This window comes from Castor canadensis, chromosome 17, assembly GCF_047511655.1.
Source record: "Castor canadensis chromosome 17, mCasCan1.hap1v2, whole genome shotgun sequence".
NCBI classification, from domain to species: domain Eukaryota; kingdom Metazoa; phylum Chordata; class Mammalia; order Rodentia; family Castoridae; genus Castor; species Castor canadensis.
In genome coordinates this window covers 33,385,555-33,408,693 of record NC_133402.1, presented here as the reverse complement: position 1 = coordinate 33,408,693, position 23,139 = coordinate 33,385,555, and positions in this window count along the sequence as shown.

Here is a 23,139-nt window from a genome sequence, read left to right as displayed (position 1 = left end):
TACAACTTAGCTCACAGGCCTACGTGGAAGATAGAGAGCCTATCTCCCTTTGAAAAACGTAAGTTGCCCAAAGTATTCCTTTTAAAATGAAACTCAATTCTCTGAGGGAAAGAATGTGCTATATGCTCCTGATTCTGACTCAAGTGGTTTCTTTTGAGATACATGAGTTCCTTTAACTCTGCTGAAAGGGCCTATTTGGAACAAACAGCCTATCTCCACCTTGAATTTCAAAGATGCAGGAAGTACTGCTTTCAAAAACTTACTGGTTTTTACACGGGTAAACAATGAAGTACATGGCGAAGTTTGTAATCTAGTTGGTTTTCGTTTAGTGCTCCATGTGTTTCTTGAACTCATCTGAATAGGCCCATTTGGAACAAAGAGAGCCTACGTTCACTTTGAAAAATGTAATTTATAGGAAGTACTCCTATCAATAATTAACTCTCTTCTCAGAGGTATACTAGGTCCTAGATTCTATAGCTTGTATCACAGATAGTTTACTGTCAAGAGATAAATGTGTTTCTTCAACTTGCCTGAATAGGCCTATTTCAAAAAAAAGAGCTGATTTTCCCTTTGAAAAACCTAAGTCACAGGAAGTATTCCTTCAAAAACCAGCTCAATTCTCGCAGTGAAACAAGCTCCTAGATGCTGCAGTTTTGAACATAGATGGTTTTCTTTGGACAGATACATGTCTTTGTTCACCTCAGCTGAATAGACCTATTTGTTACAAAGAGAGCCTCTCTCCACCTTGAAAAACCTAAGTTGCCAAAGTGTTCATTTTCTATGTACTGAATACTCAGAGGGAAACAATGTGCTACATGTTGCAGCTTCTAGCATTGATGGTTTTCTGGAGATATAAATCTGTTTCTTCACATCAGCTGAATGGTCTTATTTGAAAAAAGGTAAACTTATCTCAACCTTGAAACATACGTTGCTGGAAAGTAGGACGTTCAGGAACATACTCCACTGTCACAGGGAAATAATGTGCTAGAAGCTCCTGCTTCTACTACAGATGATTTCCTTTCTAGAGATACATGTGTTTCTTCCAATTAGCTGAAAAGACCTAATTGAAAAAAGCGAGATTTCTCCACCTTCAAAATTCTCACTGGCAGAGAGTATTTCTTAGGAAAATTAACTACTCTCCATCAGAGAAACAACAGCAAGATACTGAAGCTTGTCACACAGACAGTTTTCTTTTCTTTGGAGAGATTTCTTTGCTCTTTCAACTCAGGTTCGTAGGCCTAGTTGGAACACAGAAAGCCAATCTCCACATTGAAAAACCTACGTTCCCATATGTATTCCTTTGAAAAACGAAATCCATTTTCATCAGAAAACAATGTACAAGATGCTGAGCTTCTACAATACATGGTTCTCTTGGAGAGATAAATGTGTTGCTTCAACTCAGCTGAATTTGCCTCTTTGGAACAATGTGATCTCATGTGAACCTTGGAAAACGTCCGTCGCGGGAAGTAGTCCTTGCAAAACCGTACTCAATTTTCTCAGGAGACAATGGGCTAGATGCTCCTATTTCTGAAACAGACGGTTTTCTTTCAAGTTATGCATGTGTTTCTTTAAATTAGCTGGCTAGGCCTATTTTGAACAAAGAGATTTTATCTCCATATTGAGAAACTGAAGTTGCTCTAGGTATTTCATTGACAAACTACACTCAATCTGACAAGGAAACAATGTGTTAGATATTCCTTCTGGTAACATAGATGGTTTTCTTCGGAGAGAAACACGTGTTTGTTCAAATCAGCTGAAAAGGCCTCCATGATACAAAGGGAGCCTATCTCCATCCTGAAAAACCTAAGTTGCAAGAAGTATTCCTTTTAAATCTACTGACTACTCACATGGAAACAATATGCTAGATGCTGCAGCTTGTAGTTAGACGGTTTTCTTTGGAGAGACACATGTGTTTCTTCACCTCAGATGAATTGACCTGTTTGGAACCAAGAGAGTCTACCTCCACCTTGAAAATCCTAAGTTGCAGGAAGTATTTCTTTGAAAAAACTGGCAAAAGTCTCCCAGGGTGACAATGTTCTTATTCTCCAGGGTCAAACAGAGATGGTTTTCTTTCAGGAGATACATGTGTTCCTTTAAGTCATATAGAAAGGCCTATTTTGTAACAAAGAGCCCATATCCACATTGAATGACCTATGTTGCAGGAGGAATTCCTTTCCAAATCTATCTCGGTTCTCACAGGGAAGCAATGTGCTAGATGTTGCTGCTTGTAACATATAATGTTTCTTGGGAGAGATCCCTGTGTCTTCAACTCAGCTGAACAGGCCAACGTAGAAAAAAGGGAGCCTATCTCCACCGTGAGAAACCATGCTGCAGGAAGTATTCCAATCAAAAACAAACTTATCTCACAGGGAAACAATGTGCTACCATTCCTGCTTCCAACAGAGATGGTGTTCTTTCGAGAGGTATGTGTGTTTCTTGAAATCTGCGGAATAGGCCTATTGGAAACAAAGTGAGCCTATGTCTACATTGAAAGACCTAAACTGCCTGAAGTACTCCTTTCAAATAGTAACTCAGCTCTCTCACAGAATCAATGTGCTACATGCTGCAGCGTCTAATCTAGATGGTTTCCTTTTAGAGATACATGTGTTTCTTCAATTCACCTGATTGTGTGTATTGGGAACAAAGTGAGCCAACCCACCCTTGGAAAACGTAAGTTGCAGGAAGTCTTTCTTTGACAAACTTACTAAATTCTCACAGGGAAACAATGCCAGAATATTCCTGCTTCCAACAGAGATGGCTTTCTTTGGAGAGATATATGTGTTTCTTCAAATGTGCTGAATAGGCCTACTTGGAACAAAGTGTGCCTATCTCTACATTGAAAATCCTCAGTTGCCCGAAGTACTCCTTTCAAGTACTAACTCAGATCTCACAGAGAAACCATGTGCTACATGCTGCAGCTTCTAATCCCGATGGTTTCCTTTTAGAAATACATGTGTTTCTTCAATTCACATGAAGGTGTGTATTGGGAACAAAGTGAGTCAACCCAACCTTGGAAAACGTAAATTGCAGGAAGTATTCCCTTGCAAAACCTATTCAATTCGAAGTTGGAAACAATATGGGGGATGCTCCTCCTTCCACAGAGATGTTTTCTTTGAGAGACACACGTGTTTCTTCAAGTTAGCTGGACAGGCCTATTTGCTTACTGACTGTAACATATAAGATTTCTTTGGAGAGATACATGTGTTTCTTCAATGCAGCTGAAAAATGCCAATGTGGAAATAAGGGAGCCTCTCTCCACCATGAAGCACCCTGTTGCAGGAAGTATTCCATTTACAAACAAACACAATCTCCCAGGGAGACAATGTGCTATTACTCATGCTTCCAGCAGAGATGGTTTTTTTGGAGAAATATATGTGTTTCTTCAAATCTGCTGAACAGGCCTATTAGGAACAAAGAGAGCCTATGTCTACATTGAAAAAGCTAAATTGCCTGAAGTACTCCTTTCAAATATTAACTCAGCTGTCACAGGGAAACAATGAGCTGCACGGTACAGCTTCTAACATAGATGGTTTCCTTTTAGAGGTACGTGTGTTTCTTCAACTCACCTGCCTGTGTCTATCTGGAAAAAAGGGAGCCTATCCCAACCTTGAAAACCCTAAGCTGTAGGAAGTATTCCTATGCAAAGCCTTCTCAATTCTTACTGGGATACAATGTGGTGGATTCTCCTGCTTCTCACACAGATGTTTTCTGTCAAAAGACACATGTGTTTGTTCAAATTAGCCGGGGAGGCCTATTTGGAACAAACAACCCTTTGTTCCCCTTGCAAATTCTGAATGGTGGGAAGAAATTCTTTTAAAATACTCATTTTTAACAGGGAAGCAATGTGCTAGATGTTGAAGATTGTAACATAGATAGTTTTCTTTGCAGAGACACTGATGTTTTTACAACTTAGCTCACAGGCCTACGTGGAAGATAGAGAGCCTATCTCCCTTTGAAAAACGTAAGTTGCCCAAAGTATTCCTTTTAAAATGAAACTCAATTCTCTGAGGGAAAGAATGTGCTATATGCTCCTGATTCTGACTCAAGTGGTTTCTTTTGAGATACATGAGTTCCTTTAACTCTGCTGAAAGGGCCTATTTGGAACAAACAGCCTATCTCCACCTTGAATTTCAAAGATGCAGGAAGTACTGCTTTCAAAAACTTACTGGTTTTTACACGGGTAAACAATGAAGTACATGGCGAAGTTTGTAATCTAGTTGGTTTTCGTTTAGTGCTCCATGTGTTTCTTGAACTCATCTGAATAGGCCCATTTGGAACAAAGAGAGCCTACGTTCACTTTGAAAAATGTAATTTATAGGAAGTACTCCTATCAATAATTAACTCTCTTCTCAGAGGTATACTAGGTCCTAGATTCTATAGCTTGTATCACAGATAGTTTACAGTCAAGAGATAAATGTGTTTCTTCAACTTGCCTGAATAGGCCTATTTCAAAAAAAAGAGCTGATTTTCCCTTTGAAAAACCTAAGTCACAGGAAGTATTCCTTCAAAAACCAGCTCAATTCTCGCAGTGAAACAAGCTCCTAGATGCTGCAGTTTTGAACATAGATGGTTTTCTTTGGACAGATACATGTCTTTGTTCACCTCAGCTGAATAGACCTATTTGTTACAAAGAGAGCCTCTCTCCACCTTGAAAAACCTAAGTTGCCAAAGTGTTCATTTTCTATGTACTGAATACTCAGAGGGAAACAATGTGCTACATGTTGCAGCTTCTAGCATTGATGGTTTTCTGGAGATATAAATCTGTTTCTTCACATCAGCTGAATGGTCTTATTTGAAAAAAGGTAAACTTATCTCAACCTTGAAACATACGTTGCTGGAAAGCAGGACGTTCAGGAACATACTCCACTGTCACAGGGAAATGATGTGCTAGAAGCTCCTGCTTCTACTACAGATGATTTCCTTTCTAGAGATACATGTGTTTCTTCCAATTAGCTGAAAAGACCTAATTGAAAAAAGCGAGATTTCTCCACCTTCAAAATTCTCACTGGCAGAGAGTATTTCTTAGGAAAATTAACTACTCTCCATCAGAGAAACAACAGCAAGATACTGAAGCTTGTCACACAGACAGTTTTCTTTTCTTTGGAGAGATTTCTTTGCTCTTTCAACTCAGGTTCGTAGGCCTAGTTGGAACACAGAAAGCCAATCTCCACATTGAAAAACCTACGTTCCCATATGTATTCCTTTGAAAAACGAAATCCATTTTCATCAGAAAACAATGTACAAGATGCTGAGCTTCTACAATACATGGTTCTCTTGGAGAGATAAATGTGTTGCTTCAACTCAGCTGAATTTGCCTCTTTGGAACAATGTGATCTCATGTGAACCTTGGAAAACGTCCGTCGCGGGAAGTAGTCCTTGCAAAACCGTACTCAATTTTCTCAGGAGACAATGGGCTAGATGCTCCTATTTCTGAAACAGACGGTTTTCTTTCAAGTTATGCATGTGTTTCTTTAAATTAGCTGGCTAGGCCTATTTTGAACAAAGAGATTTTATCTCCATATTGAGAAACTGAAGTTGCTCTAGGTATTTCATTGACAAACTACACTCAATCTGACAAGGAAACAATGTGTTAGATATTCCTTCTGGTAACATAGATGGTTTTCTTCGGAGAGAAACACGTGTTTGTTCAAATCAGCTGAAAAGGCCTCCATGATACAAAGGGAGCCTATCTCCATCCTGAAAAACCTAAGTTGCAAGAAGTATTCCTTTTAAATCTACTGACTACTCACATGGAAACAATATGCTAGATGCTGCAGCTTGTAGTTAGACGGTTTTCTTTGGAGAGACACATGTGTTTCTTCACCTCAGATGAATTGACCTGTTTGGAACCAAGAGAGTCTACCTCCACCTTGAAAATCCTAAGTTGCAGGAAGTATTTCTTTGAAAAAACTGGCAAAAGTCTCCCAGGGTGACAATGTTCTTATTCTCCAGGGTCAAACAGAGATGGTTTTCTTTCAGGAGATACATGTGTTCCTTTAAGTCATATAGAAAGGCCTATTTTGTAACAAAGAGCCCATATCCACATTGAATGACCTATGTTGCAGGAGGAATTCCTTTCCAAATCTATCTCGGTTCTCACAGGGAAGCAATGTGCTAGATGTTGCTGCTTGTAACATATAATGTTTCTTGGGAGAGATCCCTGTGTCTTCAACTCAGCTGAACAGGCCAACGTAGAAAAAAGGGAGCCTATCTCCACCGTGAGAAACCATGCTGCAGGAAGTATTCCAATCAAAAACAAACTTATCTCACAGGGAAACAATGTGCTACCATTCCTGCTTCCAACAGAGATGGTGTTCTTTCGAGAGGTATGTGTGTTTCTTGAAATCTGCGGAATAGGCCTATTGGAAACAAAGTGAGCCTATGTCTACATTGAAAGACCTAAAGTGCCTGAAGTACTCCTTTCAAATAGTAACTCAGCTCTCTCACAGAATCAATGTGCTACATGCTGCAGCGTCTAATCTAGATGGTTTCCTTTTAGAGATACATGTGTTTCTTCAATTCACCTGATTGTGTGTATTGGGAACAAAGTGAGCCAACCCACCCTTGGAAAACGTAAGTTGCAGGAAGTCTTTCTTTGACAAACTTACTAAATTCTCACAGGGAAACAATGCCCGAATATTCCTGCTTCCAACAGAGATGGCTTTCTTTGGAGAGATATATGTGTTTCTTCAAATGTGCTGAATAGGCCTACTTGGAACAAAGTGTGCCTATCTCTACATTGAAAATCCTCAGTTGCCCGAAGTACTCCTTTCAAGTACTAACTCAGATCTCACAGAGAAACCATGTGCTACATGCTGCAGCTTCTAATCCCGATGGTTTCCTTTTAGAAATACATGTGTTTCTTCAATTCACATGAAGGTGTGTATTGGGAACAAAGTGAGTCAACCCAACCTTGGAAAACGTAAATTGCAGGAAGTATTCCCTTGCAAAACCTATTCAATTCGAAGTTGGAAACAATATGGGGGATGCTCCTTCTTCCACAGAGATGTTTTCTTTGAGAGACACACGTGTTTCTTCAAGTTAGCTGGACAGGCCTATTTGCTTACTGACTGTAACATATAAGATTTCTTTGGAGAGATACATGTGTTTCTTCAATGCAGCTGAAAAATGCCAATGTGGAAATAAGGGAGCCTCTCTCCACCATGAAGCACCCTGTTGCAGGAAGTATTCCATTTACAAACAAACACAATCTCCCAGGGAGACAATGTGCTATTACTCATGCTTCCAGCAGAGATGGTTTTTTTGGAGAAATATATGTGTTTCTTCAAATCTGCTGAACAGGCCTATTAGGAACAAAGAGAGCCTATGTCTACATTGAAAAAGCTAAATTGCCTGAAGTACTCCTTTCAAATATTAACTCAGCTGTCACAGGGAAACAATGAGCTGCACGGTACAGCTTCTAACATAGATGGTTTCCTTTTAGAGGTACGTGTGTTTCTTCAACTCACCTGCCTGTGTCTATCTGGAAAAAAGGGAGCCTATCCCAACCTTGAAAACCCTAAGCTGTAGGAAGTATTCCTATGCAAAGCCTTCTCAATTCTTACTGGGATACAATGTGGTGGATTCTCCTGCTTCTCACACAGATGTTTTCTGTCAAAAGACACATGTGTTTGTTCAAATTAGCCGGGGAGGCCTATTTGGAACAAACAACCCTTTGTTCCCCTTGCAAATTCTGAATGGTGGGAAGAAATTCTTTTAAAATACTCATTTTTAACAGGGAAGCAATGTGCTAGATGTTGAAGATTGTAACATAGATAGTTTTCTTTGCAGAGACACTGATGTTTTTACAACTTAGCTCACAGGCCTACGTGGAAGATAGAGAGCCTATCTCCCTTTGAAAAACGTAAGTTGCCCAAAGTATTCCTTTTAAAATGAAACTCAATTCTCTGAGGGAAAGAATGTGCTATATGCTCCTGATTCTGACTCAAGTGGTTTCTTTTGAGATACATGAGTTCCTTTAACTCTGCTGAAAGGGCCTATTTGGAACAAACAGCCTATCTCCACCTTGAATTTCAAAGATGCAGGAAGTACTGCTTTCAAAAACTTACTGGTTTTTACACGGGTAAACAATGAAGTACATGGCGAAGTTTGTAATCTAGTTGGTTTTCGTTTAGTGCTCCATGTGTTTCTTGAACTCATCTGAATAGGCCCATTTGGAACAAAGAGAGCCTACGTTCACTTTGAAAAATGTAATTTATAGGAAGTACTCCTATCAATAATTAACTCTCTTCTCAGAGGTATACTAGGTCCTAGATTCTATAGCTTGTATCACAGATAGTTTACAGTCAAGAGATAAATGTGTTTCTTCAACTTGCCTGAATAGGCCTATTTCAAAAAAAAGAGCTGATTTTCCCTTTGAAAAACCTAAGTCACAGGAAGTATTCCTTCAAAAACCAGCTCAATTCTCGCAGTGAAACAAGCTCCTAGATGCTGCAGTTTTGAACATAGATGGTTTTCTTTGGACAGATACATGTCTTTGTTCACCTCAGCTGAATAGACCTATTTGTTACAAAGAGAGCCTCTCTCCACCTTGAAAAACCTAAGTTGCCAAAGTGTTCATTTTCTATGTACTGAATACTCAGAGGGAAACAATGTGCTACATGTTGCAGCTTCTAGCATTGATGGTTTTCTGGAGATATAAATCTGTTTCTTCACATCAGCTGAATGGTCTTATTTGAAAAAAGGTAAACTTATCTCAACCTTGAAACATACGTTGCTGGAAAGCAGGACGTTCAGGAACATACTCCACTGTCACAGGGAAATGATGTGCTAGAAGCTCCTGCTTCTACTACAGATGATTTCCTTTCTAGAGATACATGTGTTTCTTCCAATTAGCTGAAAAGACCTAATTGAAAAAAGCGAGATTTCTCCACCTTCAAAATTCTCACTGGCAGAGAGTATTTCTTAGGAAAATTAACTACTCTCCATCAGAGAAACAACAGCAAGATACTGAAGCTTGTCACACAGACAGTTTTCTTTTCTTTGGAGAGATTTCTTTGCTCTTTCAACTCAGGTTCGTAGGCCTAGTTGGAACACAGAAAGCCAATCTCCACATTGAAAAACCTACGTTCCCATATGTATTCCTTTGAAAAACGAAATCCATTTTCATCAGAAAACAATGTACGAGATGCTGAGCTTCCACAATACATGGTTCTCTTGGAGAGATAAATGTGTTGCTTCAACTCAGCTGAATTTGCCTCTTTGGAACAATGTGATCTCATGTGAACCTTGGAAAACGTCCGTCGCGGGAAGTAGTCCTTGCAAAACCGTACTCAATTTTCTCAGGATACAATGGGCTAGATGCTCCTATTTCTGAAACAGACGGTTTTCTTTCAAGTTATGCATGTGTTTCTTTAAATTAGCTGGCTAGGCCTATTTTGAACAAAGAGATTTTATCTCCATATTGAGAAACTGAAGTTGCTCTAGGTATTTCATTGACAAACTACACTCAATCTGACAAGGAAACAATGTGTTAGATATTCCTTCTGGTAACATAGATCGTTTTCTTCGGAGAGAAACACGTGTTTGTTCAAATCAGCTGAAAAGGCCTCCATGATACAAAGGGAGCCTATCTCCATCCTGAAAAACCTAAGTTGCAAGAAGTATTCCTTTTAAATCTACTGACTACTCACATGGAAACAATATGCTAGATGCTGCAGCTTGTAGTTAGACGGTTTTCTTTGGAGAGACACATGTGTTTCTTCACCTCAGCTGAATTGACCTGTTTTGAACCAAGAGAGTCTACCTCCACCTTGAAAATCCTAACTTGCAGGAAGTATTTCTTTGAAAAAACTGGCAAAAGTCTCCCAGGGTGACAATGTTCTTATTCTCCAGGGTCAAACAGAGATGGTTTTCTTTCAGGAGATACATGTGTTCCTTTAAGTCATATAGAAAGGCCTATTTTGTAACAAAGAGCCCATATCCACATTGAATGACCTATGTTGCAGGAGGAATTCCTTTCCAAATCTATCTCGGTTCTCACAGGGAAGCAATGTGCTAGATGTTGCTGCTTGTAACATATAATGTTTCTTGGGAGAGATCCCTTTGTCTTCAACTCAGCTGAACAGGCCAACGTAGAAAAAAGGGAGCCTATCTCCACCGTGAGAAACCATGCTGCAGGAAGTATTCCAATCAAAAACAAACTTATCTCACGGGGAAACAATGTGCTACCATTCCTGCTTCCAACAGAGATGGTGTTCTTTCGAGAGGTATGTGTGTTTCTTGAAATCTGCGGAATAGGCCTATTGGAAACAAAGTGAGCCTATGTCTACATTGAAAGACCTAAACTGCCTGAAGTACTCCTTTCAAATAGTAACTCAGCTCTCTCACAGAATCAATGTGCTACATGCTGCAGCGTCTAATCTAGATGGTTTCCTTTTAGAGATACATGTGTTTCTTCAATTCACCTGATTGTGTGTATTGGGAACAAAGTGAGCCAACCCACCCTTGGAAAACGTAAGTTGCAGGAAGTCTTTCTTTGACAAACTTACTAAATTCTCACAGGGAAACAATGCCCGAATATTCCTGCTTCCAACAGAGATGGCTTTCTTTGGAGAGATATATGTGTTTCTTCAAATGTGCTGAATAGGCCTACTTGGAACAAAGTGTGCCTATCTCTACATTGAAAATCCTCAGTTGCCCGAAGTACTCCTTTCAAGTACAAACTCAGATCTCACAGAGAAACCATGTGTTACATGCTGCAGCTTCTAATCCCGATGGTTTCCTTTTAGAAATACATGTGTTTCTTCAATTCACATGAAGGTGTGTATTGGGAACAAAGTGAGTCAACCCAACCTTGGAAAACGTAAATTGCAGGAAGTATTCCCTTGCAAAACCTATTCAATTCGAAGTTGGAAACAATATGGGGGATGCTCCTTCTTCCACAGAGATGTTTTCTTTGAGAGACACACGTGTTTCTTCAAGTTAGCTGGACAGGCCTATTTGCTTACTGACTGTAACATATAAGATTTCTTTGGAGAGATACATGTGTTTCTTCAATGCAGCTGAAAAATGCCAATGTGGAAATAAGGGAGCCTCTCTCCACCATGAAGCACCCTGTTGCAGGAAGTATTCCATTTACAAACAAACACAATCTCCCAGGGAGACAATGTGCTATTACTCATGCTTCCAGCAGAGATGGTTTTTTTGGAGAAATATATGTGTTTCTTCAAATCTGCTGAACAGGCCTATTAGGAACAAAGAGAGCCTATGTCTACATTGAAAAAGCTAAATTGCCTGAAGTACTCCTTTCAAATATTAACTCAGCTGTCACAGGGAAACAATGAGCTGCACGGTACAGCTTCTAACATAGATGGTTTCCTTTTAGAGGTACGTGTGTTTCTTCAACTCACCTGCCTGTGTCTATCTGGAAAAAAGGGAGCCTATCCCAACCTTGAAAACCCTAAGCTGTAGGAAGTATTCCTATGCAAAGCCTTCTCAATTCTTACTGGGATACAATGTGGTGGATTCTCCTGCTTCTCACACAGATGTTTTCTGTCAAAAGACACATGTGTTTGTTCAAATTAGCCGGGGAGGCCTATTTGGAACAAACAACCCTTTGTTCCCCTTGCAAATTCTGAATGGTGGGAAGAAATTCTTTTAAAATACTCATTTTTAACAGGGAAGCAATGTGCTAGATGTTGAAGATTGTAACATAGATAGTTTTCTTTGCAGAGACACTGATGTTTTTACAACTTAGCTCACAGGCCTACGTGGAAGATAGAGAGCCTATCTCCCTTTGAAAAACGTAAGTTGCCCAAAGTATTCCTTTTAAAATGAAACTCAATTCTCTGAGGGAAAGAATGTGCTATATGCTCCTGATTCTGACTCAAGTGGTTTCTTTTGAGATACATGAGTTCCTTTAACTCTGCTGAAAGGGCCTATTTGGAACAAACAGCCTATCTCCACCTTGAATTTCAAAGATGCAGGAAGTACTGCTTTCAAAAACTTACTGGTTTTTACACGGGTAAACAATGAAGTACATGGCGAAGTTTGTAATCTAGTTCGTTTTCGTTTAGTGCTCCATGTGTTTCTTGAACTCATCTGAATAGGCCCATTTGGAACAAAGAGAGCCTACGTTCACTTTGAAAAATGTAATTTATAGGAAGTACTCCTATCAATAATTAACTCTCTTCTCAGAGGTATACTAGGTCCTAGATTCTATAGCTTGTATCACAGATAGTTTTCTGTCAAGAGATAAATGTGTTTCTTCAACTTGCCTGAATAGGCCTATTTCAAAAAAAAAGAGCTGATTTTCCCTTTGAAAAACCTAAGTCACAGGAAGTATTCCTTCAAAAACCAGCTCAATTCTCGCAGTGAAACAAGCTCCTAGATGCTGCAGTTTTGAACATAGATGGTTTTCTTTGGACAGATACATGTCTTTGTTCACCTCAGCTGAATAGACCTATTTGTTACAAAGAGAGCCTCTCTCCACCTTGAAAAACCTAAGTTGCCAAAGTGTTCATTTTCTATGTACTGAATACTCAGAGGGAAACAATGTGCTACATGTTGCAGCTTCTAGCATTGATGGTTTTCTGGAGATATAAATATGTTTCTTCACATCAGCTGAATGGTCTTATTTGAAAAAAGGTAAACTTATCTCAACCTTGAAACATACGTTGCTGGAAAGTAGGACGTTCAGGAACATACTCCACTGTCACAAGGAAATGATGTGCTAGAAGCTCCTGCTTCTACTACAGATGATTTCCTTTCTAGAGATACATGTGTTTCTTCCAATTAGCTGAAAAGACCTAATTGAAAAAAGCGAGATTTCTCCACCTTCAAAATTCTCACTGGCAGAGAGTATTTCTTAGGAAAATTAACTACTCTCCATCAGAGAAACAACAGCAAGATACTGAAGCTTGTCACACAGACAGTTTTCTTTTCTTTGGAGAGATTTCTTTGCTCTTTCAACTCAGGTTCGTAGGCCTAGTTGGAACACAGAAAGCCAATCTCCACATTGAAAAACCTACGTTCCCATATGTGTTCCTTTGAAAAACGAAATCCATTTTCATCAGAAAACAATGTACGAGATGCTGAGCTTCCACAATACATGGTTCTCTTGGAGAGATAAATGTGTTGCTTCAACTCAGCTGAATTTGCCTCTTTGGAACAATGTGATCTCATGTGAACCTTGGAAAACGTCCGTCGCGGGAAGTAGTCCTTGCAAAACCGTACTCAATTTTCTCAGGAGACAATGGGCTAGATGCTCCTATTTCTGAAACAGACGGTTTTCTTTCAAGTTATGCATGTGTTTCTTTAAATTAGCTGGCTAGGCCTATTTTGAACAAAGAGATCTTATCTCCATATTGAGAAACTGAAGTTGCTCTAGGTATTTCATTGACAAACTACACTCAATCTGACAAGGAAACAATGTGTTAGATATTCCTTCTGGTAACATAGATGGTTTTCTTCGGAGAGAAACACGTGTTTGTTCAAATCAGCTGAAAAGGCCTCCATGATACAAAGGGAGCCTATCTCCATCCTGAAAAACCTAAGTTGCAAGAAGTATTCCTTTTAAATCTACTGACTACTCACATGGAAACAATATGCTAGATGCTGCAGCTTGTAGTTAGACGGTTTTCTTTGGAGAGACACATCTGTTTCTTCACCTCAGCTGAATTGACCTGTTTTGAACCAAGAGAGTCTACCTCCACCTTGAAAATCCTAACTTGCAGGAAGTATTTCTTTGAAAAAACTGGCAAAAGTCTCCCAGGGTGACAATGTTCTTATTCTCCAGGGTCAAACAGAGATGGTTTTCTTTCAGGAGATACATGTGTTCCTTTAAGTCATATAGAAAGGCCTATTTTGTAACAAAGAGCCCATATCCACATTGAATGACCTATGTTGCAGGAGGAATTCCTTTCCAAATCTATCTCGGTTCTCACAGGGAAGCAATGTGCTAGATGTTGCTGCTTGTAACATATAATGTTTCTTGGGAGAGATCCCTTTGTCTTCAACTCAGCTGAACAGGCCAACGTAGAAAAAAGGGAGCCTATCTCCACCGTGAGAAACCATGCTGCAGGAAGTATTCCAATCAAAAACAAACTTATCTCACGGGGAAACAATGTGCTACCATTCCTGCTTCCAACAGAGATGGTGTTCTTTCGAGAGGTATGTGTGTTTCTTGAAATCTGCGGAATAGGCCTATTGGAAACAAAGTGAGCCTATGTCTACATTGAAAGACCTAAACTGCCTGAAGTACTCCTTTCAAATAGTAACTCAGCTCTCTCACAGAATCAATGTGCTACATGCTGCAGCGTCTAATCTAGATGGTTTCCTTTTAGAGATACATGTGTTTCTTCAATTCACCTGATTGTGTGTATTGGGAACAAAGTGAGCCAACCCACCCTTGGAAAACGTAAGTTGCAGGAAGTCTTTCTTTGACAAACTTACTAAATTCTCACAGGGAAACAATGCCCGAATATTCCTGCTTCCAACAGAGATGGCTTTCTTTGGAGAGATATATGTGTTTCTTCAAATGTGCTGAATAGGCCTACTTGGAACAAAGTGTGCCTATCTCTACATTGAAAATCCTCAGTTGCCCGAAGTACTCCTTTCAAGTACTAACTCAGATCTCACAGAGAAACCATGTGCTACATGCTGCAGCTTCTAATCCCGATGGTTTCCTTTTAGAAATACATGTGTTTCTTCAATTCACATGAAGGTGTGTATTGGGAACAAAGTGAGTCAACCCAACCTTGGAAAACGTAAATTGCAGGAAGTATTCCCTTGCAAAACCTATTCAATTCGAAGTTGGAAACAATATGGGGGATGCTCCTTCTTCCACAGAGATGTTTTCTTTGAGAGACACACGTGTTTCTTCAAGTTAGCTGGACAGGCCTATTTGCTTACTGACTGTAACATATAAGATTTCTTTGGAGAGATACATGTGTTTCTTCAATGCAGCTGAAAAATGCCAATGTGGAAATAAGGGAGCCTCTCTCCACCATGAAGCACCCTGTTGCAGGAAGTATTCCATTTACAAACAAACACAATCTCCCAGGGAGACAATGTGCTATTACTCATGCTTCCAGCAGAGATGGTTTTTTTGGAGAAATATATGTGTTTCTTCAAATCTGCTGAACAGGCCTATTAGGAACAAAGAGAGCCTATGTCTACATTGAAAAAGCTAAATTGCCTGAAGTACTCCTTTCAAATATTAACTCAGCTGTCACAGGGAAACAATGAGCTGCACGGTACAGCTTCTAACATAGATGGTTTCCTTTTAGAGGTACGTGTGTTTCTTCAACTCACCTGCCTGTGTCTATCTGGAAAAAAGTGAGCCTATCCCAACCTTGAAAACCCTAAGCTGTAGGAAGTATTCCTATGCAAAGCCTTCTCAATTCTTACTGGGATACAATGTGGTGGATTCTCCTGCTTCTCACACAGATGTTTTCTGTCAAAAGACACATGTGTTTGTTCAAATTAGCCGGGGAGGCCTATTTGGAACAAACAACCCTTTGTTCCCCTTGCAAATTCTGAATGGTGGGAAGAAATTCTTTTAAAATACTCATTTTTAACAGGGAAGCAATGTGCTAGATGTTGAAGATTGTAACATAGATAGTTTTCTTTGCAGAGACACTGATGTTTTTACAACTTAGCTCACAGGCCTACGTGGAAGATAGAGAGCCTATCTCCCTTTGAAAAACGTAAGTTGCCCAAAGTATTCCTTTTAAAATGAAACTCAATTCTCTGAGGGAAAGAATGTGCTATATGCTCCTGATTCTGACTCAAGTGGTTTCTTTTGAGATACATGAGTTCCTTTAACTCTGCTGAAAGGGCCTATTTGGAACAAACAGCCTATCTCCACCTTGAATTTCAAAGATGCAGGAAGTACTGCTTTCAAAAACTTACTGGTTTTTACACGGGTAAACAATGAAGTACATGGCGAAGTTTGTAATCTAGTTGGTTTTCGTTTAGTGCTCCATGTGTTTCTTGAACTCATCTGAATAGGCCCATTTGGAACAAAGAGAGCCTACGTTCACTTTGAAAAATGTAATTTATAGGAAGTACTCCTATCAATAATTAACTCTCTTCTCAGAGGTATACTAGGTCCTAGATTCTATAGCTTGTATCACAGATAGTTTTCTGTCAAGAGATAAATGTGTTTCTTCAACTTGCCTGAATAGGCCTATTTCAAAAAAAAAGAGCTGATTTTCCCTTTGAAAAACCTAAGTCACAGGAAGTATTCCTTCAAAAACCAGCTCAATTCTCGCAGTGAAACAAGCTCCTAGATGCTGCAGTTTTGAACATAGATGGTTTTCTTTGGACAGATACATGTCTTTGTTCACCTCAGCTGAATAGACCTATTTGTTACAAAGAGAGCCTCTCTCCACCTTGAAAAACCTAAGTTGCCAAAGTGTTCATTTTCTATGTACTGAATACTCAGAGGGAAACAATGTGCTACATGTTGCAGCTTCTAGCATTGATGGTTTTCTGGAGATATAAATCTGTTTCTTCACATCAGCTGAATGGTCTTATTTGAAAAAAGGTAAACTTATCTCAACCTTGAAACATACGTTGCTGGAAAGTAGGACGTTCAGGAACATACTCCACTGTCACAGGGAAATGATGTGCTAGAAGCTCCTGCTTCTACTACAGATGATTTCCTTTCTAGAGATACATGTGTTTCTTCCAATTAGCTGAAAAGACCTAATTGAAAAAAGCGAGATTTCTCCACCTTCAAAATTCTCACTGGCAGAGAGTATTTCTTAGGAAAATTAACTACTCTCCATCAGAGAAACAACAGCAAGATACTGAAGCTTGTCACACAGACAGTTTTCTTTTCTTTGGAGAGATTTCTTTGCTCTTTCAACTCAGGTTCGTAGGCCTAGTTGGAACACAGAAAGCCAATCTCCACATTGAAAAACCTACGTTCCCATATGTATTCCTTTGAAAAACGAAATCCATTTTCATCAGAAAACAATGTACGAGATGCTGAGCTTCTACAATACATGGTTCTCTTGGAGAGATAAATGTGTTGCTTCAACTCAGCTGAATTTGCCTCTTTGGAACAATGTGATGTCATGTGAACCTTGGAAAACGTCCGTCGCGGGAAGTAGTCCTTGCAAAACCGTACTCAATTTTCTCAGGAGACAATGGGCTAGATGCTCCTATTTCTGAAACAGACGGTTTTCTTTCAAGTTATGCATGTGTTTCTTTAAATTAGCTGGCTAGGCCTATTTTGAACAAAGAGATTTTATCTCCATATTGAGAAACTGAAGTTGCTCTAGGTATTTCATTGACAAACAACACTCAATCTGACAAGGAAACAATGTGTTAGATATTCCTTCTGGTAACATAGATGGTTTTCTTCGGAGAGAAACACGTGTTTGTTCAAATCAGCTGAAAAGGCCTCCATGATACAAAGGGAGCCTATCTCCATCCTGAAAAACCTAAGTTGCAAGAAGTATTCCTTTTAAATCTACTGACTACTCACATGGAAACAATATGCTAGATGCTGCAGCTTGTAGTTAGACGGTTTTCTTTGGAGAGACACATGTGTTTCTTCACCTCAGCTGAATTGACCTGTTTGGAACCAAGAGAGTCTACCTCCACCTTGAAAATCCTAACTTGCAGGAAGTATTTCTTTGAAAAAACTGGCAAAAGTCTCCCAGGGTGACAATGTTCTTATTCTCCAGGGTCAAACAGAGATGGTTTTCTTTCAGGAGATACATGTGTTCCTTTAAGTCATATAGAAAGGCCTATTTTGTAACAAAGAGCCCATATCCACATTGAATGACCTATGTTGCAGGAGGAATTCCTTTCCAAATCTATCTCGGTTCTCACAGGGAAGCAATGTGCTAGATGTTGCTGCTTGTAACATATAATGTTTCTTGGGAGAGATCCCTTTGTCTTCAACTCAGCTGAACAGGCCAACGTAGAAAAAAGGGAGCCTATCTCCACCGTGAGAAACCATGCTGCAGGAAGTATTCCAATCAAAAACAAACTTATCTCACGGGGAAACAATGTGCTACCATTCCTGCTTCCAACAGAGATGGTGTTCTTTCGAGAGGTATGTGTGTTTCTTGAAATCTGCGGAATAGGCCTATTGGAAACAAAGTGAGCCTATGTCTACATTGAAAGACCTAAACTGCCTGAAGTACTCCTTTCAAATAGTAACTCAGCTCTCTCACAGAATCAATGTGCTACATGCTGCAGCGTCTAATCTAGATGGTTTCCTTTTAGAGATACATGTGTTTCTTCAATTCACCTGATTGTGTGTATTGGGAACAAAGTGAGCCAACCCACCCTTGGAAAACGTAAGTTGCAGGAAGTCTTTCTTTGACAAACTTACTAAATTCTCACAGGGAAACAATGCCCGAATATTCCTGCTTCCAACAGAGATGGCTTTCTTTGGAGAGATATATGTGTTTCTTCAAATGTGCTGAATAGGCCTACTTGGAACAAAGTGTGCCTATCTCTACATTGAAAATCCTCAGTTGCCCGAAGTACTCCTTTCAAGTACTAACTCAGATCTCACAGAGAAACCATGTGCTACATGCTGCAGCTTCTAATCCCGATGGTTTCCTTTTAGAAATACATGTGTTTCTTCAATTCACATGAAGGTGTGTATTGGGAACAAAGTGAGTCAACCCAACCTTGGAAAACGTAAATTGCAGGAAGTATTCCCTTGCAAAACCTATTCAATTCGAAGTTGGAAACAATATGGGGGATGCTCCTTCTTCCACAGAGATGTTTTCTTTGAGAGACACACGTGTTTCTTCAAGTTAGCTGGACAGGCCTATTTGCTTACTGACTGTAACATATAAGATTTCTTTGGAGAGATACATGTGTTTCTTCAATGCAGCTGAAAAATGCCAATGTGGAAATAAGGGAGCCTCTCTCCACCATGAAGCACCCTGTTGCAGGAAGTATTCCATTTACAAACAAACACAATCTCCCAGGGAGACAATGTGCTATTACTCATGCTTCCAGCAGAGATGGTTTTTTTGGAGAAATATATGTGTTTCTTCAAATCTGCTGAACAGGCCTATTAGGAACAAAGAGAGCCTATGTCTACATTGAAAAAGCTAAATTGCCTGAAGTACTCCTTTCAAATATTAACTCAGCTGTCACAGGGAAACAATGAGCTGCACGGTACAGCTTCTAACATAGATGGTTTCCTTTTAGAGGTACGTGTGTTTCTTCAACTCACCTGCCTGTGTCTATCTGGAAAAAAGTGAGCCTATCCCAACCTTGAAAACCCTAAGCTGTAGGAAGTATTCCTATGCAAAGCCTTCTCAATTCTTACTGGGATACAATGTGGTGGATTCTCCTGCTTCTCACACAGATGTTTTCTGTCAAAAGACACATGTGTTTGTTCAAATAAGCCGGGGAGGCCTATTTGGAACAAACAACCCTTTGTTCCCCTTGCAAATTCTGAATGGTGGGAAGAAATTCTTTTAAAATACTCATTTTTAACAGGGAAGCAATGTGCTAGATGTTGAAGATTGTAACATAGATAGTTTTCTTTGCAGAGACACTGATGTTTTTACAACTTAGCTCACAGGCCTACGTGGAAGATAGAGAGCCTATCTCCCTTTGAAAAACGTAAGTTGCCCAAAGTATTCCTTTTAAAATGAAACTCAATTCTCTGAGGGAAAGAATGTGCTATATGCTCCTGATTCTGACTCAAGTGGTTTCTTTTGAGATACATGAGTTCCTTTAACTCTGCTGAAAGGGCCTATTTGGAACAAACAGCCTATCTCCACCTTGAATTTCAAAGATGCAGGAAGTACTGCTTTCAAAAACTTACTGGTTTTTACACGGGTAAACAATGAAGTACATGGCGAAGTTTGTAATCTAGTTGGTTTTCGTTTAGTGCTCCATGTGTTTCTTGAACTCATCTGAATAGGCCCATTTGGAACAAAGAGAGCCTACGTTCACTTTGAAAAATGTAATTTATAGGAAGTACTCCTATCAATAATTAACTCTCTTCTCAGAGGTATACTAGGTCCTAGATTCTATAGCTTGTATCACAGATAGTTTACAGTCAAGAGATAAATGTGTTTCTTCAACTTGCCTGAATAGGCCTATTTCAAAAAAAAGAGCTGATTTTCCCTTTGAAAAACCTAAGTCACAGGAAGTATTCCTTCAAAAACCAGCTCAATTCTCGCAGTGAAACAAGCTCCTAGATGCTGCAGTTTTGAACATAGATGGTTTTCTTTGGACAGATACATGTCTTTGTTCACCTCAGCTGAATAGACCTATTTGTTACAAAGAGAGCCTCTCTCCACCTTGAAAAACCTAAGTTGCCAAAGTGTTCATTTTCTATGTACTGAATACTCAGAGGGAAACAATGTGCTACATGTTGCAGCTTCTAGCATTGATGGTTTTCTGGAGATATAAATCTGTTTCTTCACATCAGCTGAATGGTCTTATTTGAAAAAAGGTAAACTTATCTCAACCTTGAAACATACGTTGCTGGAAAGCAGGACGTTCAGGAACATACTCCACTGTCACAGGGAAATGATGTGCTAGAAGCTCCTGCTTCTACTACAGATGATTTCCTTTCTAGAGATACATGTGTTTCTTCCAATTAGCTGAAAAGACCTAATTGAAAAAAGCGAGATTTCTCCACCTTCAAAATTCTCACTGGCAGAGAGTATTTCTTAGGAAAATTAACTACTCTCCATCAGAGAAACAACAGCAAGATACTGAAGCTTGTCACACAGACAGTTTTCTTTTCTTTTTTAGAGATTTCTTTGCTCTTTCAACTCAGGTTCGTAGGCCTAGTTGGAACACAGAAAGCCAATCTCCACATTGAAAAACCTACGTTCCCATATGTATTCCTTTGAAAAACGAAATCCATTTTCATCAGAAAACAATGTACGAGATGCTGAGCTTCTACAATACATGGTTCTCTTGGAGAGATAAATGTGTTGCTTCAACTCAGCTGAATTTGCCTCTTTGGAACAATGTGATCTCATGTGAACCTTGGAAAACGTCCGTCGCGGGAAGTAGTCCTTGCAAAACCGTACTCAATTTTCTCAGGAGACAATGGGCTAGATGCTCCTATTTCTGAAACAGACGGTTTTCTTTCAAGTTATGCATGTGTTTCTTTAAATTAGCTGGCTAGGCCTATTTTGAACAAAGAGATCTTATCTCCATATTGAGAAACTGAAGTTGCTCTAGGTATTTCATTGACAAACTACACTCAATCTGACAAGGAAACAATGTGTTAGATATTCCTTCTGGTAACATAGATGGTTTTCTTCGGAGAGAAACACGTGTTTGTTCAAATCAGCTGAAAAGGCCTCCATGATACAAAGGGAGCCTATCTCCATCCTGAAAAACCTAAGTTGCAAGAAGTATTCCTTTTAAATCTACTGACTACTCACATGGAAACAATATGCTAGATGCTGCAGCTTGTAGTTAGACGGTTTTCTTTGGAGAGACACATGTGTTTCTTCACCTCAGCTGAATTGACCTGTTTGGAACCAAGAGAGTCTACCTCCACCTTGAAAATCCTAACTTGCAGGAAGTATTTCTTTGAAAAAACTGGCAAAAGTCTCCCAGGGTGACAATGTTCTTATTCTCCAGGGTCAAACAGAGATGGTTTTCTTTCAGGAGATACATGTGTTCCTTTAAGTCATATAGAAAGGCCTATTTTGTAACAAAGAGCCCATATCCACATTGAATGACCTATGTTGCAGGAGGAATTCCTTTCCAAATCTATCTCGGTTCTCACAGGGAAGCAATGTGCTAGATGTTGCTGCTTGTAACATATAATGTTTCTTGGGAGAGATCCCTTTGTCTTCAACTCAGCTGAACAGGCCAACGTAGAAAAAAGGGAGCCTATCTCCACCGTGAGAAACCATGCTGCAGGAAGTATTCCAATCAAAAACAAACTTATCTCACAGGGAAACAATGTGCTACCATTCCTGCTTCCAACAGAGATGGTGTTCTTTCGAGAGGTATGTGTGTTTCTTGAAATCTGCGGAATAGGCCTATTGGAAACAAAGTGAGCCTATGTCTACATTGAAAGACCTAAACTGCCTGAAGTACTCCTTTCAAATAGTAACTCAGCTCTCTCACAGAATCAATGTGCTACATGCTGCAGCGTCTAATCTAGATGGTTTCCTTTTAGAGATACATGTGTTTCTTCAATTCACCTGATTGTGTGTATTGGGAACAAAGTGAGCCAACCCACCCTTGGAAAACGTAAGTTGCAGGAAGTCTTTCTTTGACAAACTTACTAAATTCTCACAGGGAAACAATGCCCGAATATTCCTGCTTCCAACAGAGATGGCTTTCTTTGGAGAGATATATGTGTTTCTTCAAATGTGCTGAATAGGCCTACTTGGAACAAAGTGTGCCTATCTCTACATTGAAAATCCTCAGTTGCCCGAAGTACTCCTTTCAAGTACTAACTCAGATCTCACAGAGAAACCATGTGCTACATGCTGCAGCTTCTAATCCCGATGGTTTCCTTTTAGAAATACATGTGTTTCTTCAATTCACATGAAGGTGTGTATTGGGAACAAAGTGAGTCAACCCAACCTTGGAAAACGTAAATTGCAGGAAGTATTCCCTTGCAAAACCTATTCAATTCGAAGTTGGAAACAATATGGGGGATGCTCCTTCTTCCACAGAGATGTTTTCTTTGAGAGACACACGTGTTTCTTCAAGTTAGCTGGACAGGCCTATTTGCTTACTGACTGTAACATATAAGATTTCTTTGGAGAGATACATGTGTTTCTTCAATGCAGCTGAAAAATGCCAATGTGGAAATAAGGGAGCCTCTCTCCACCATGAAGCACCCTGTTGCAGGAAGTATTCCATTTACAAACAAACACAATCTCCCAGGGAGACAATGTGCTATTACTCATGCTTCCAGCAGAGATGGTTTTTTTGGAGAAATATATGTGTTTCTTCAAATCTGCTGAACAGGCCTATTAGGAACAAAGAGAGCCTATGTCTACATTGAAAAAGCTAAATTGCCTGAAGTACTCCTTTCAAATATTAACTCAGCTGTCTCAGGGAAACAATGAGCTGCACGGTACAGCTTCTAACATAGATGGTTTCCTTTTAGAGGTACGTGTGTTTCTTCAACTCACCTGCCTGTGTCTATCTGGAAAAAAGTGAGCCTATCCCAACCTTGAAAACCCTAAG